General features: G+C 35.0%; 1 protein-coding gene across 13 annotated transcripts in view; it reads left to right on the forward strand.

Moving 5' to 3' along the window:
• The first annotated feature begins 6,473 nt into the window (after positions 1 to 6,473).
• LOC128240703 (uncharacterized) overlaps positions 6,474 to 16,037 on the forward strand; it is a 161,302-nt gene continuing 151,738 nt past the window's right edge. For 6 of the 13 annotated variants that reach the window (XM_052957456.1, XM_052957458.1, XM_052957460.1 and 3 more), the window contains exon 1: positions 6,476 to 6,785. The gene's annotated coding sequence lies outside the window, so the exon portion shown is untranslated. Of the gene's footprint in view, positions 6,786 to 16,037 lie in introns of all 13 variants that reach the window. The other 7 variants (XM_052957452.1, XM_052957454.1, XM_052957455.1 and 4 more) reach the window with 3 other exon arrangements.

Consider the following 16,037-nt stretch of genomic DNA (forward strand, 5'->3'; position numbering starts at 1 on the left):
CGGGGATAGCCGGGGAAAGGGCCCCTCAGTGCCGGGTGAATGCGCTGGTTTTTTCTTTGCTTTAAATATAACGGGGAATGGGCCTTTTGAGTATAAAAACGGTAGGGTCGGCGCCTATCCCGTAGGTAGGGTCTGATCACCTGAACCAAACGTATTTTTAGGCCTTGGCATACTGAACGGTGATGCCATCGCATTGATTTTTGCAATAACCTCTAATTGAATAGGATCAAAATAGGATTTAGATCGATTTGCATACATTTTACAGTCTAAAGTGCATCTTTTTAAACGTCTAATGGTGAAATGCATATAAATAGATTCCATATGCTTTGATCTTTTTAATTTAATAAGTATGTCATTTACAATTATGTAAGCTCCGTTGCTGTCAAAAGTTATTGCTAAAGAAATTCAAAATGAAAGCTACTCTTTACCAGATATATCTTTCTTATTATCCAATATTTGCGTCTACATTATAAGATATGAAACATAATTACTAGCATAATTCCCTGTAATTGAGTTATCCAACTGCAATAGACACATTTATCATCAATCATAGCCAATTCTAAATGCATTTAACGTATCACTGATTCCCATATTAGGGGGCGGGGTAATTAATCTTTAGATGCGTAAAAGTTGTTTTATGATTTAATCAATACCTAAGGGCATCCTTTCATCACTCAAATGAGACTATCAGCGAATTATCTTTGAAATAAATTACATCGATTAATGCTTTTAACTTTAATACAATTTTTGGCTATTTATCAAATACCCACTTTATCGCCAATTTATCGACAAAATGCCTCACTTAATCTGCACAAAGTTTTACTTCATATATGTAATAGGTTTAGTTTTTCAGCGGGTTTTATTGTAAAAATATTGAAATTATATTGTCCAATTAATAAATATGTTTCGTATAAAACTGTTAAGGCAATCATAAACTATTCTACATATGTTGCTTTTATATTAAATTCATTGTGTTCAAAGGGACATATCTGACAGCCTGTAACATTTAATGAAATGCTCAGTATAAAATGTCTCTTTTGGCGCCGGTTTGCAAATTAAGTATCTGAAGTATGATGCACAAATACGGTCTTTAATGATCGGTTTCATACATGGTTTAAGTTTTCATAGTCCAACATTTTGTTGACCTTGATCTTAACTGGATGATTGCAAAGGTATCATTATCAATAAGGTCTAAAAAGTACATTTGGTTCGGGTTTCGCGACCCTACAGTTTTTATAGTCAGTTGGTAAAAAAAGCAAACAAAACAAATTTATGGGTACTTGAAAGCGTTATACAGAATATTACATTAACGCCATTCTCCAATGATGGCATTAATGTTTTTTTACAAGGTATTATAAAATATGAAACAATAAAGACTACCTAACCTACCTTTTTTGAAAGGGATGTTACAATAACCAAACTATTTTTTGGCCTCAGAAATTGTAAACATGTTTATAGCATTACATACTTGTTATGTACATAGTTAATACAAGTTTGACTACCTATAAAAATCACAAACACTGTGACTGACACGAAACGACGTAGGATTTGTGCACAATCATGTTAAGCTTCGCCGGCTAGGGGTGGCCCGGTGACGGGGGGCATGGTCACGTGATGTAGACAAATTGCACATTTGGTTGTTAAAATCCGAACCCAAAGGTAGTATTCAATATTCAACTTAAGTCAATCTTATGTTTATACATCATTGATTCCATTCAATCTGTTGGTCAGTTATTAATAACAAGCAATCCGATTAGCTACATCATTCACCGGAGCATAGAAAATTGGGAAAATTGTTAAAATTGGGGGTGTTTTAGGCAATCATTAATATTTAGGCCAAGAATATTTCCTGTTTGGGGATCTCAGCGGACTTGTCAACAATTCGCCTCCTATATATCAGCCTTCTTACGCCGGGGCAGCGCATAGATTCTTTGGAATAAATGAACGAGATTATTGAATTTCTTAATATGTTGTCCTTTTTTTAATTTACATTTATCACACGCATAATATTTACCTCCGTATTAACCTGATTGTTCCACGAAATTGTATTGCATTACGCTAAATCTAATTCAAACGAAAAATCAATGACAAACCCTAATGCAAACACCAGGACCACGAAGATACTTGATTACATGTATTTTATTTCATTTTATTATCCTGACTCGCATTAAGTGCTTACTGTGCAAATATTGAAATACTTGTTACAGTTAACGCATTTCCACTGTGCATCGCCCAGCAAGTTGATTCACAAGTAGACACCAACAGTGCTGAAAAGGCAATTGATATTACAACGTGGAGTCAGCAGGATTTTTTATAGGCCAATTGTGTGTACTTGACTTATGATTTCCCCTTCTTAAAGCGTTAGAAAAGAAAGTGGCGCTTCCGGTTACAAAAAAACAATGGTTGTTGACACAAACTTGTAATGAGAAGTCAATACAAAAACATTAGCAAATTTAACATGGATACAACTTGAAGTATAGTTCTGTCTCAACCCCAACCCACCAGTATAAGAGGTACCATGAAACTCGGAGACATATACAGTGCTTCAATTGTGAACGTGTCTCAGATCAGAAAACAAATTCAATAGGCCAAAACAAAACTATGTATGTTAGCGGTGACCCGACTGACCCTTCAATAACGGTCGGAGGTGAGGGAAGGATAAATACTAAATAAATTGGCTCTACTGATATACTATTCCAAAAAACGGTTCCAAGGTGCAAACCTTCTTTTTTTTCAATTATGTCACAGTAACCAGACTTAATTTTTTCGCCTTATCCTCAATAGAAAAATGAGAATGAATCACTTCATTTTCAATACGATTTTACCTTACATGTGAGCTGAAAAACTTATACATATTTCTACTGCCTCCGAACAGTTCGTCTAATTGAAAATTTCAAGCGTAACATTTGACAAAATGATTGAATAAATGCAATTCAATTATCATGTTCTCTGTTTCCCCATGCGTGTAACTTTCTTTCAATAAACATAGACGAGTTTAAATTAAGTAATAAAGAATTTGGTATTGCAATTCGGTAGCAGTACATTCACCTTTGAAATAAGTCACATTTTAAAGTTCATGAGAAAGAACATACAAGTATTAAAAAGTACGTATCTGTTAAAAATTTTAGTCATAATAATTTATTTAAACAATGTCACACAAAATCGATGTTTTCCGTTGTATTTTTAACCTACCTTTAAAGCAGAACTCTCACTGATATACCATTTTTACAACTTGCTTATTTTTTGTCTTGGATAGAGCAAATTTTTGCGTAAATATCTGCAAAGAAATAATAAAAGTTTGCTGTCAAAAAATCAGATCGTAGATTTTCATATCTCCGTTCGAAAATTAATGTTTTATGACTTAAACCGTTACTAATGGTTTAGGGAAAATGCATAAAACATCATTTTTTTTAACTTAAATATAAAAATCTGCGATCTAATTATATGTCAGCAGTCGTATTTGACTAGTTTCCATGGATTTTCGCAAAACATTGCTCGTTACAAGACAAACAATAAAAAAAAGTTGTCAAAACGTAAATCTGTGAGAAGTCAGCTTTAAATAATTAATATATATTGCATAAAGTGACTGAACGATGTTAAGTTTGTGTTTAACTGAAGCAATTAAAGTCGCGTTTTTTGTACGCAAAAATCTATCAAAGAGGACTTGCGATAAATATAAATAGCTATTTTACATATGTCGCGACACAAGACTTAACGCATTTCACGATTAATAATGTATTATTTATTCACGTCATCCTGGATTTTGCATTAAGTTGTTTTTGTTGTGATGAGAAAATAAAGTGTTATCCTGTGTTTTTGTTTTTTCTTACAAAAAGAAATCGCAAGTTTTGAATTCCGATTCACCGAAAAACCTAAGTGATGGTTTACCGACATTAAAGATAAAGATATTGATTATATATGTTGATAATGGACCAGTCAATTGTAACCACGCCCCCTCCCCACCCAAGCCCGGGGTTATATAGGATGTTGGCCCCGTAGAGCAAAGTGAATGCGGTTGTGTTTTTTAACGCCCTGCTATTACGGGGAATGGACTTTACTTTGGTAGCCCGGGGTGCAGGGGCATTGGGTGGGAATTTTACCAGCAGTTTGTACCCACAGGGCGGCGATTTAACCCGGGATTGGCTGGACAAAATGTCAAAGTCCCCGCTATTCCCCGGACCTCGGGGGGGGGGGGTGTTACTATTACTATTATACTGGCGCATAATACAGGAAGTTAACCAGTTGCTAAGATTTATGAACCCAGTTAACAAAATATAACAACAATTGAACCCACACATATATGGGGTGTGTGAGTAACTGCTATTGTCATCATATTTTATATTGTTTGTTTTCGCGTATGCACGTATTCACATAGAGTCGAATTATGTTGGCTCGAACTCGCTTGGCTCGATTTCCTCGTGATCTCGAACTTGATGTAAGGAACCGATTTCTTTCTGCTGAAGGTAAGCATTCCCGCTTGGCTCGAATTTTCCGAGGCTCGATGTATTTTCATCGGTCCCTGGGAGTTCGAGCCAACCGTGTTTCACTCTAATTACCCAAAAGTATACCAGTAGACGGCGCTCTTATCATGCAATAAGTACCGTACGGATAATTAACAAAGTCATTTGAATATGCACGCTTCTTAATCCACGAAAAGATTGGTACTTTTGTACTAAACAGTTTATACAACCATTCCTTAAAGTAGTGACCGAAATTTTACATAACTGGTGTTTCGCGAGTGTTGGATAATAATTGGCAATCTCGTATACGCAGTGATCGCCCTTGGCGAGCACAAAACAACGAGCGTTGAGGCCTGAATTTCCAATATACACAACTTGGTTAAGCTATTGGTATCCTTATATATGCAAAATAATCATTTAAAGTATAAAGCTTATTTCATGCTGAGAATTTGAATAATAAAGACAACAAAATGAACGACCTCACGATCTTCTGATGATCATCAAGTGATGAAATCACGTGATACTATACAGCAAAGGGAAATAACCTCTGCATGAAGTATGAATTTCTCGCTTTTGATGTTGTTGTTTTTGTTGCTGTTGTTTTTGTTGTTGTTGTTATTATCGATGTTGTTTTGCCCGTGATCACAAATAACTGGCTGTTTGTCCTTTCATTTGATTGATAGTTTATGTTTTAATTCGCACTTCTATTAAACGTGAAGTCATTCGATATGTGCTCAGTTTTCCGCCCTATTGCTGTTTATAAAATATAATAATTGGATTTGCAAATAAAGATTTAACAAAAACCCTCTTTAGACAATGTTAAAAGGACTCGCTCATGTTTGGTAAAATACATTTTTTATGACGTAATTGAGTGCTGCAAATTTTAGCTGTGAGTGTCAAAACAAAGATACTGACGGCTGGAACCCTTCAGCAAATGTTGATGTATGCTCAAATATTGGTTTTGAAGTCCACCATTTTGAATAATGTTGGTTGAGCGATTTAACAAAAAGCTTGAAGTGGCACTCTTATTCAAAATCAATACATACACTTGTATAAGAAACATAAATTTTGAGTGATAAACGATATATACTTACTAAATAATGCAGTTATGGAAAATAGTAATTACTGTGTATTACTAAATAGCTGAAAACGCAAAAATATTAAATGATTGGTGAATGCTAAAAGATTTACTGTGATCTACTATAGTCTTTTAAGGTAGAAATACCAGTTTTCAGCACATTTCTTTCAAATTAAACTCGGTAAAAGGGGCTGTACTCCGTATGCTGAAATAGCGAAAAAAAGAAAAGTTTATGATATCAAAGAGTAAAACATTAAAAAGTTTTTTTCTGTAAACGAATTTTTATTAAATAATTGTCCTGAGATTCGTTACAGAAAAAAACTTTTTTTGGTGCCAATCTGGTGTACAGTCCCTTTAAATATGAATTTTAACATTTTACGCCTTGAAGTAAATTAATGCACCAGTCAATTGTAACCACGGCCCCCAGGTCCGAGGAATAGCGGGGACTTTGACTTTCGGTCCAGCCAACCCCGGGTAAAATCTCCGCCCTGCGGGGACGAACAGATTGTAAAACCCCGGCCAAAAGCCCCCGCACCCAGAGACTCTATGTAAGGCCCAGTCTCCGCTAATTTTGGCGCTAAGACAAAACAACCGCGGTCACCCGGCCCTGCGGGGCCACCTGGAAAGTAAAAACACGGCCCTTTTCCCCGGCTATCCCCGGTATACCCCCGGACCTGGGGGCCGTGGTTACAATTGACTGGTGCATATTTTTATTTAAAACCTTCGTTACAAAAGTCACATCAACTTACACCATTTTCCCGTAAAAAGGTCAAGAACCTTCAGTAACAAGTAACTTCACAGCAAAGTAACATGTTTTTTTGTCTCTCTCTCTCTCTCTCTCCCACTCGTCAAGTTATTATAGCAACTGAGACAAGCTACCAGCGTTTATACAAAGCTTGCATTTTAATACAATCCTTACTGTGAAGATCTCTTACGTGAATTTACTTCACTCTGGTTAAGACTACGAGTTGGCCGGGGCTTTCTTTACTTGAAGTAGAGTGGAGATTGTACGTTTAACTCCAAGTCTCTTCAGATAGTAAAAAGTTGTTTATAATTTATTGTTTTGTTTTGGTTTAAGTGATATTTAATGTATTGATTTTTGCATCGAACTGTTTTGCTTAAATCTTATCACGTTGTGTTGGAATTGAAAAAAGACATTGACAAAAGCCACTCCAAGGACGGATGGATTAACGCTTATTATTATTTTTGGGACATAATTCATTGGGGATATTTGAAGACATCGAAAGGTAGGATTTTTTATATTGTCATATAATTTAAATACTTTGCATAAATTTTGTCTGACTCTGTTAAATGCAAACTCAGCTAAATTTTCTGCATCACGTTTGCCCTGTTGAGCATTTGAAATCGATTTCAAAAGGTTGGAGTGATTATTTCGCTGCAGTCATCAATTTCTTTTCTTTATCAGAAAAATAAATATTGGTAAAGATTGAAACCTTTGACATTTTCGTCTAAATTTTCGGTATGAAAATATAATTCATTTTTTTCTCAAGTATTGGGATGAAAATTTTATCCAGGAGAACGTTAGAGAGTTTTATGTGTTAATACCATTATTTTAGTAATTCTGTTATCATCGTTCTTGAAGAATTTATTAATATTTTACACAATATATTTACATATAATATTTACATTAATTATTTTTCTATTTACATTTTTTTTTCTTTTTTTTTTATTTATAAAATTCGCGACACGAATTTTGTAATACGGATATATATTTTTGTACTGTGTGAATATGTTAAATTTGAGAAATCTTTAAAAGGATATTTTACACATGTTTGCATTTTATGGTCCCATTTTAAGTTTTACCATTGAAACTATATACAATGAGTTAACTGTTAAAAAACGCGAGTAATAAAAATCAAACATTTCAAAGCTTGCTATGAAATGTTTATTTAATGCATTTTAAAATGATTTTTTCGTTAAAGCGATTGTAAGTTTCAACTGTGATGTGATGCATTCATATCTACAATATTGAAATCATAACTGAAAATGACAGTTGTAAAGTGATATTAAATAGGTTTAATAAAATGGAGACAATAAACCATCAGCTAAACACTTAATGTTGTTTAACGGTGATTTATTTAACGTTAGAATGAACTATCCAAACAAGTTCTACTTGTCATAGTTTTTCTTTAAATTTAAACTATTCTTACGTAATCAACTACTTTAGTGAAACCTTAAGTGGTATTCAAGACCAAAATATTTTTGATGGAGTGATTTAAGAGCAAGCTAATCAATGCTGTTATTGTACAATCGCTTGTTCGAATTAATATGTCTGGGTAGTCATAATATCTTTTTAAAACTAGGACCCTTATTAGTCAATTTAGGCAGAGTTTAATTGATTCCGTACAACTTCGAATTAATTTGTTATATTCCAGAAATCTCTTACTCAAATTTTTAAGTTTACGATATGTTGCCATAGACTTAAAAACATGGCCCCTATTGTGTGCGTAAGAAATACAAGAACGGGAAAAGTTGATGGCGTAAGAACTCACATCGCTAGGATATATTTTCTAATAGACTATAGTGCCTATTAACTGAAAGTAGAAAACCGCTGCAGCAGGTACTTGAGAACGCTGGAAACGCTTTTCTCACCATTATGCACTGATCAATGTTTTGCCCCTCCGTGGGGTGGGGGTATGGAGGAAGGGGGGGGGTGCGCTTTTAACAACTAAGGACTACAGAGAAACTATAATTATTATCTTTAAGTTTTTCATGGATAAGGGTTTTCTTAGCAGGGCTTGTTCGTTAAGTATATATTGCATTATAAAATTATATGTATGTATACATACTTATCGTATATAATATTTCCATGCTGGTTTTCCCGCAGTCTTGACTTTCGCATTTATTTGTTGATATGTTTACCAATTCATGTTTGAATGAAACGTTTACTGTTAACATGGATAAGTGGTTTGTTATTTCTACATGTTCATGATATTATCGTTAAATTGCTTTTGACAGCGTTTAACTTAAATGTCGGCACTGCAATTTCCTTTATGCATAGACGATAAATCTAATAGACTTTGTCACAAATTGATATAACCACATGGTTATTTAGGTTTTAATATTGCAACAATATTTCAAACGTCAGGTTGTGATTTGCCTTTTATTTGCATTTTTAACACGTCTGTGTCACCTTTCATTTGAATGAAATTTAGCGTAAAGATTCTCTGATATACATTTAAACATCGGTGTACCGCTCAAGTTTAAAGCTGCACTCTCACAGATAAACAATTTTGACCCTTTTTTTAGTTTTTGTCTCAGATTCAGTTTTTGGTATCAATGCCTTCAATACAGTTTTGTAAGGTAACTCACAATAGAACAGATCTCAATTGTTTGGAAAAACGCCGAAAATTTCATTTTTCTCAAAGCGTTAGTAACGCTTTTAGACATAAACATCAATTTTCAAACGTTATTCTGATCTTTTGTCAGCAGTCTTGTATTATTGGTTTCAAGACATTTATGCAAAAATTGGCTCGTTCGTAGACTAAAAAAGTTGTAAAAAAGGTCAATCTGTGAGAGAGCAGCTTTAAATGATAAATTGATCTTATTGTGAGGTAAATACCAGAAGGTCCCAGTTTTTGTGGCATTTTCTGGCATTCTTCCCACGTAATACCTCTGCATGTGCAAGATTTACAAGATGACATAATGTCAGATTCCTTGAAATAATTGTACGCTAAGGATTCAATGCCGCCACTACCATTTTAACCTGGAGTCCTTACGATACCAGACAAGAGGGCGTAGCTTTCGCAAACGGATAAGAGGGGGAAACATATGTTATATAATAGTTTGCTTCCAAAAAGAACTAATTTGCAAAAGGGAGCCCCCTCATAAAATAAAATAAAACAACAACATTATATATTCTCTTCTGGTGAGAGCAGAATGCGTGTGATTTTGATGGTGGTCAAGGTGTTATGTAATTCGAGAACTAGAATCAGTTGTTTAAAATGAGCTTGTGTGTGATTAAGATCGAAGAACGGTTTACACAACACCAACACACCCCCCAACACCCCCCCCCCCCGCATCCACACGCACACATACATACCCCTAATCCCCCATACTTACTCCTCCCCCTACCCCCCTCACACCCAGTTAAGTTTTTCAGTTTTTCACCAACCGTTCCAAAATTGTTACCCCAACAGTATGTTCACGATATTTGAATGCTTTTATAAGATGTTTTATTATTACTATGACCGTGTGTCTCTCAGTAAGAGACCGGTGAGTCTTTATCACTTTTCTTTTACAAATGATGGCAGTTAAAAATGTTTGACAACTTAGCATATCCCATTCTCTACTGTAATATTCCTTCGTTTCCCCCTTTAAACTTAAATGGTAATTATCAAATTATTTATGCCCGACATCCGACCAAAAACATTCCACCTTTGGTGTACATCTTTAAACTGCACCACCGCCTATTAGTTACAAATAATTTTAATGTTTTGCACTCAGATGCATGTGGCCATTAGCGCATTACAAACATTAACTGGCAAGACATTCACAAAAGAACTAGTGGTTTGTGTCTTCATATTTCGCGTTTTGTTGTATGATTGTCACATTACATGGGAAAATCCCAGGTATTCTCACGTATTCGAGTAATTGACGGCATTTCCCCCACGTAATATGCGTACTTTGTTATTTACGTTTAAACCAAAGACATACTTTTGCAATTTTTGGCGTGTTCTTTATGGACGAACTGCGTTTTTGTGCAAGGTATGCTGTTTGAAGCGTATTGCGTTCTTTGTTTAAAAAAGCCCATGTTTTACTAACTAGAAATACTTACCCGGGGGAATGTACGTGAAAGCATATCTTCTTTGCTGATCCTTTTATGTGTTCATATGAGACCGAGATTGACCATGGTTCTAACATACTCAGAAACAAACCGAATAAGACTAAAAATAACGCATACGCAGAAAGCGCCAAGCAGCGAAATGACCAAGCTAGCACATTCGGTAAGGTTGACGTCATTTCAGTAAGGTCGACGTCAATTTGTTAAGGTCTACGTCATATCGGTGAGGTCGACGTCATTTCGGTGAGGTCGACGTCAATACAGTAAGGTCGACGTCATTTCGATAAAGTCGACGTCATGTCGGTGAGGTCGACCTCATTTCTGTAAGATCGACGTCATTTTGGTAAAGTCGACGTCATTTCGGTAAGGTCGACGTCATTTCGATAAGATCGGCGTTATTTAGATAAAGTCGATATCATTTCGCTGCTCGGTACATCAAGATTGTTAGATATTTGCCTGTTCTGTGCAGACTGCAATAACAACGTAACGTCGTTTTTTACACTTCCCTATTCTGCACAATGCTAATACCACTCCTCACTCCAATGGATATTATTCCTGCAAACATTTATACTTACTGCCGAAAACGGTACCAAAATAATCTTGAATAAGCTTCACAATGATATATCACTTTAATATACCGCATGAAATAAAAAAAAATACGCTGTTATTGCTACTGCAGTTATAAGGCTGACGAAGCTCCAGCACTGCCAAACATAATATAAATACATTCTACATCATGCCACTGTTTTATTTTATTGCAAATAAAACCTTGCAGTAGAATTAGTTCCTACTGTGCAAATGCAGTATGTAACAATTCTTAATTTGCTAAAGATGCAAAATTCACTTAATGTAAATACTTCTGCCAAATATACCTTACCGCATAATAATTGGAATTTGACTCGTCACCGCCTTTACATCGAGGGCTGAAAGGCCCTAAGTGACATTAAATAAATAATCAGTAAAAGTTTTTATGCTAACGTCTTCGAGATTCACTGTCTTCTATTTCACTTTCCTGTAAAGTTATGAAAGGAAATACGTCTGTAAATTAATGCTTCTATTTTTGAAGGATTTTTTAATGAAAACAATATTTCATTTTAATATCGGTTGTATAATTTTGAGCTGTAATATTGATCAATGTGGTATGAAGTTGTGATAAATTGTTGATAATGTCATCAATTATATTTGACTCATGGTTGGTGCGTTGATATTAAAATTACGGGGTAAGTGGGTGACCCGATATGGGATATACGGGGCAAAGAAAACCATATCCGGTGAGAGCGAAGCTCGAACCTAAATACGGTGTAGGTGACCCGATATGGGATATACGGGACATTACTTAGGGGTCTAACCTTTTGACTTGCGCCCCTTCTTCACAACCGAAATGAATTTGGTTCAAAGTGCTAGCAGAGCGTTTGGGGTACTCCCCAACGTATGTTAGCAATTTCTGGTCAGAATTGGTGCATATTGGGCTTATTTCTTTAAACAGAAGCTAACTTGGGTTCATGGGTGCTCAATCCAACACACATTGGGGTTACCGTCTTGGAGCGGTCAGTAAAACATAAGCTTACTGGGGTTCATGAGTGCTCAATCCCACACTTTTCCACACATTGGGGTTACCGTCCTGGAGCGGTCAGTAAAACATAAACTCACTGGGGTTTATGAGTACTTACCCCAGACTTTTCCGCAAATTGTGAACTGCCTTGGACCGGTCAGTAAAAACATAAGCAAACTTGGGGTTTATGAGTACTAACCCCACATATTTCCGCACATTGGGGTTACCGTCTTGAAAAGGTCAGTGAAACAGGAGTTTACTGGGGAGAGCGGTAAACATGTTCAGAAGTTCTCAACCTCACACGTTTCTACACATTGGGGTAACCACCTTGAAACAGTCAGCAAAACAGGAGTTTTCTGGGGTTTAAACTAGTTTATGAGTATTTTACTTCACACACGTTCAAGCATTTATCAATAATAGATATAAATGGCTCATCGGGGCCTGCATGTGATTGAAGGTTATGACGAATAAAGAAATAGAAGAAATCATATACATGTAATTTCAAAACACAAAATCTAAGAATAGAATTTAACTTAACTTACTTACACTCATTTGCACTTAAATCTTAACAATCAACATTGGAAAGGATTGCAAAAAATGAACAAAGCGAATTTACATCCTAAATGAATATATTGAACAGCTAGGATTGCAAAAAATGAACAAAGCGAATTTACATCCTAAATGAATATATTGAACAGCTGCTGTGCTCATAAACACCTCATACTTGCAACGTAATGCAATGGTAGATCATTGATCTTTATAACGATATCACGGACCATTTGTCTTGGATAATTGAACACACCAAATGAGTTGTATCTTAGGACTTCGCAGAATGCCTTTATATACGTACGTTTTCTAAGAAAATGTTTACATTCTTTTCTGCCAAAGGTGCATATTGTTTACGTAACTGCTCCGCAAAGAAATAAAGACGGGTGTGTGTATTTTAAACACTCAATACCATGTGTTCATTAGATTATATAATTTTGTGGAAGAGCGAATGTTATGCAGGTTTGCGTAAGGTTTAATCGTTATTTTATTAAAGCAATATTAACAATATCACAGGAGGGCGGGGGTGGGGGCGCAGCCTGGGGATTTAGACAAACTGTACATTTTTTCTTTATATAACACCTCCTGGTAAAAATAATAATACTGTCCCCTGGAGCTGAGAGATTTGCTTTGATTGGAGGGAATCAATGCATCAAATATCCTTTAAAATTAAAATTGCAATCAAGTTCTCATAACCATAACACCTCGATGTTGCAACACATTTCGAGGTTCATTGGAGTCAAACCTATTTAACATGTCGTAATTATAGAGCTGATACCACTTTTCCATATAACTAAATTGTCGTTACATTGACTTACAATGAAACTTAAACTTGCAAATATTTGAAACGGCGCTTGTGGTAAAAGAGAAGTTACTACCGCCGCCCATGTAATCAATTTCGAGTTTACTTTTATGGGGATGGTAAAACTTGCACTTTAAAGCTAATATACGCTACTTTTGTCTTGGATTTGTCTTTTGTTTTGACTAACACCCACACTAAATGTCAAGCCCATATATGTATGAGATTTGGAGCGTCAACCCCAAACGACAAAACCTTTGGTGATATCCAATATTCAACTAAGGTTAATTTTATGATCATACATGATTGACTTAGTTCACACTATTGTTATTGCTCAGTTATATTAACAAGTAATCCGCTTAGCTACATCGTTCTTAGATCCAATTAAGACCAATATTGAAAACCAGCCCAGGTCCATTCTCTGAACAGTATCGGTGCTTTAAACTATAATGCAAACTGTATGTGTTCTTGCCACATACTCCGACAGACCATTTGACCTGTATTTTATCCTCGAACTTCAGCAACATTATTCTGCATCTTGACTCAACATACAATCAATGAAGTCGAACCCCGTTGGCTCGGAAATGCAATCATTCAGTATAAAGTTAAGAAATCGGTCCTTTCGATCCAGTTCAAGCCAACGAGGAAATCGAGCCAAGCCAGTTCGAGCCAACGGGGTTCGACTGTATTTGCAAAATTTCTTTAATAAGAAAAAACTTTAACAGAAAACGTTTTATTTAAAAAAATCACACAAAGATTTCAACTGTAAAATAGATGGCCGATGCCAAAAGTGTTATCACTAGCTATCTTGAAAAGATTCATTTTTGAGAACTTACAAATAATTATCTTATTACTTCACGCTTATTGCAGCTTGGAAGGAAAAACTATTAAAACATGAGTGATTTATTGTATTTGAATACGCATTGTTGCCAAAACATGTCATTTTGATTTTTCTCGGTTTCGCGTTTTTGTTGTCAATATTCTGAACTTAATTTACCCGCAGCTTCTAATGTTGAATTTAGTGTTTAAAGGCGCACAATATACTTTGATGCACAATATTTTTATAGTATTTAAATGCATTATCATGTTGAACTCATTTGATCAGAACAAAAAGGCATATGCCTTAGGCTTAGGACCTTAATATGCTTTATATACGTACAGGTAAAAACATATTAGCGATAATTTGGCGCCTTTTTAAGTGGAGAATTTGTGACCACGTAGCTATCAATTTTAAAAAGTCATTTATAAATGCTAATATGTTTTTATCTGGAGCTAAATCATATGCTATTTTTGTTTTTATTAGTAAAGTCAAATTATTTAAACATTAAAAATGCATAAATTTTAAAGAAATAATTTTCGCATCAACGTTTACTGTGCGCCTTTAAAGCTGCAATCTCACAGATTTACCGTTTTGACATTTTATTTTTATTTTTTGGCTTGGAATGATTCATTTTTTTGCGTTAATATCTGCACAATAGTGATTTATGTCGAAAAAAGATTAGATCGCGGATTTTCATATTTACGTTCGAAAATTAATGTTTTTTGGCAAAAAGAGTTCCTAACGATTTTAAGAAAAGTGCATAAAACATCAATTTTCGAACTTAAGTAAGAAACTCTGCGATCTGAATTTTGTCACCAGTCTTATTTGACTGGTTTCTAAACATTGTCGCATTAATTGGCTCGTTCCAAGACAAAAAAAAGTTGTCGAAACGTATAATCTATGAGAGGGCAGCTTTAATGATTGTTTCGCTTTTCGGATCCTACTGATATTTTAAAAAGCAATTATTTAACAAATATTGCAAAAACATTCAATTTGAATTTAAGTGAACACGTTAGAAAGATAAACTCTATATTTGCTGATAGCTAAGGTACGATTGATTGGTTAGCTCGTGTTTATACTTTTGAAATGTGATTGTAATTGACAAATGTCATCATCATACATAATGTAAAAGGCATTACATGTCAAAAATGGTATAAAACGACTTATTACAAAACGACATCGTTGAATTATAATTTACAAGAATCTAATATATTATCCTACGCAGTGATCTTCCTTGACAAGAAGAAAAATATATCTGCCACCATGAGCGAGTATTGCAGCTGAATTTAAACTATATAATGAACATTTCAAAAGTTTTTTTTCTTCTCACATTTCTGGATAGTTGCTATAAAATTTCAATCATTTAATGTGCATTGAGATTAAAATATTTTTGTTTAGATAATTTACAATCTTTACCGATATGATGTTTCAAGTATCTATGGTCACGTGATTTGCAATGTGGCAGTGATAACCGTGTTGCAAGGGAAGTAACTCTGTATGGACTTTGCAAGGAAGGCTCTCAGCAGATAACACATACAGGTGCCACTAGCAATTAGGTGAATAAACGGGAAAAAACGCTGTATCTGTAACCGGGCCTCATGGTTCCCCTATGAAGGGTGGGTTGAGCTTGGGACAGAATTATACTTCAAGTTGTATCCAGGTTAGATTTGCCGGGTAAGCAAATGTTTAACACAATAAAGATATGAACGTTCACCTCATTTCGAACACCTCGGCCATTTTCCATCGAAAATAATCTCGGATGTATGCCGGTACATCAGTAGAATTAGTTCGTGAAAATCTAAATAATAGTTTTAATTCATTGTAGTGTTTTAACGTTTACGTTGTATATTGAAGTTTAAAATGATTGCCAGTAGAGTGAATTATTGCATAGATAATTAAGATTCCCAAGATGAAAGTCATTAAGTTTAACTGCTAAATTGAAATTACTACGCGTTCTGCTTGCAGCGTAGTTAAAATG

Source organism: Mya arenaria, chromosome 7 (assembly GCF_026914265.1).
Source record: "Mya arenaria isolate MELC-2E11 chromosome 7, ASM2691426v1".
Lineage (NCBI taxonomy): Eukaryota > Metazoa > Mollusca > Bivalvia > Myida > Myidae > Mya > Mya arenaria.